Below are 1,600 nucleotides of genomic sequence, written 5' to 3' on the forward strand. Positions count from 1 at the left end.
TAAAAAAAAAGGCACAGCATAGTTACTTCCAAAGTGTTGTCCCAGGGCCAGTGGCCTCAGCAACACCACAGAATTTATTAAGTACAGATACCCACCTGAGATCTATTGGATTGGAATCTCTATTTTCTTTTCTTTTCTTTCTTTTTTTTTTTTTTGGCTGGGGCTGGGTTTGAACCCACCACCTCCAGTATATGGGGCCAGTGCCCTACTCCTTAAGCCACAGGTGCTGCCCAGGAATCTCTATTTTCTTTTTCTTTCCTTTCTTTCTTTCTTTCTTTTTTTTTTTTTTTTTAATGAAATAGAGTCTCACTTTATTGCCCTCAGTAGAGTGCTGTGGCATCATAGCTCACAGCAACCTCCAACTCCTGGGCTTAGGTGATTCTTTTGCCTCAGCCTCCTGAGTAGCTGGGACTACAGGTGCCACCACAACACCCAGCATGGGGCCGGGACCCTACCCACTGAGCCATATTTGCTGCCTGGAATCTCTATTTTAATAATGATGACTGCGTACCCTACAATCTTTGAGTAAGTTCTCCATTGTACGGATGGGGAAATTGAGGCCCAATAAGTATGGGTAACTTGCCTAAGTCTAAAAAGCTAATAAGGGCTCTCTGGTCCTCCCGTTCGTCAGACAGCTGCTTCTAGTGCAGTGCCAGCCGCACCCCTGAGGCACCATGGTGAAACCGAAGGTCAGAATAAATGGTTTTGGTCAGATTGGGTGCCTGGTCTGCAGGGCTGCTTTTAACTCTGCCAAAGTGGATATTGTCGCCATCAGTGACCCCTTCATTGACCTCAACTACATGGTCTACATGTTCTAGTATGATTCTACCCATGGCAAATTCCATGGCACAGTCAAGGCTGAGATTGGGAAGCTTGTCATCAATGGAAATCCCATAACCATCTTCCAGGAGTGAGATCCCACCAAAATCAAATGGGGTGAGGCAGGCGCTGAGTATGTTGTGGAGTCCACTGATGTCTTCACCATCATGGAGAAGGCTGGGTCTCACCTACAGGGGGCTGCCAAAAGGGTCATCATCTCTGCCCCTTCTGCTGATGCCCCCATGTTTGTGATGGGTGTGAACCACGAGAAGTATGAAAACAGCCTCAGCATTGTCAGCAATGCCTCCTGCACCACCAACTGCTTAGCCCCCTTGGCTAAGGTCATCCACGAGAGGGACTCATGACCACAGTCCATGCCATCACTGCCACCCAGAAGAGTGTGGATGGCCCCTCTGGGAAGTTGTGTGATGGTTGCGGGGCTCTCCAGAATATCATCCCTCCATCAACTGGTGCAGCCAAGGCTGTGGGCAAGGTCATCCCTGAGCTGAATGGGAAGCTTACTGGCATGGCTTTCCATGTCCCCACTGCCAACGTGTCGGTCGTGGATCTCACCTGCCGTCTGGAGAAGGCTGCCAAATATGATATCAAGAAGGTGGTGAAGCAGACTTCAGAGGGCCCTCTCAAGGGCATCCTGAGTCACACCGAGCACCAGGTCGTCTCCTCTGACTTCAACAGTGACAGCCATTCTTCCACCTTTGATGCTGGGGCTGGCATTGCCCTCAATGACCACTTTGTCAAACTCATTGCCTGGTATGATAAT

At 49.2% G+C, this 1,600-nt stretch overlaps 1 pseudogene across 1 annotated transcript; it reads left to right on the forward strand.

Annotated features, from left to right (window-relative positions):
• Nucleotides 1–490: 490 nt before the first annotated feature.
• LOC100955661 lies at nt 491–1,597 on the forward strand (annotated as a pseudogene). Its single transcript, XR_153941.3, has 2 exons — nt 491–525; nt 632–1,597. The product of XR_153941.3 is annotated as a glyceraldehyde-3-phosphate dehydrogenase pseudogene (transcript).
• The last annotated feature ends 3 nt before the right edge of the window (nt 1,598–1,600 follow it).

This window comes from Otolemur garnettii, unplaced genomic scaffold, assembly GCF_000181295.1.
Source record: "Otolemur garnettii isolate 467f Iridium unplaced genomic scaffold, OtoGar3 scaffold00068, whole genome shotgun sequence".
Classification (NCBI taxonomy): Eukaryota; Metazoa; Chordata; class Mammalia; order Primates; family Galagidae; genus Otolemur; species Otolemur garnettii.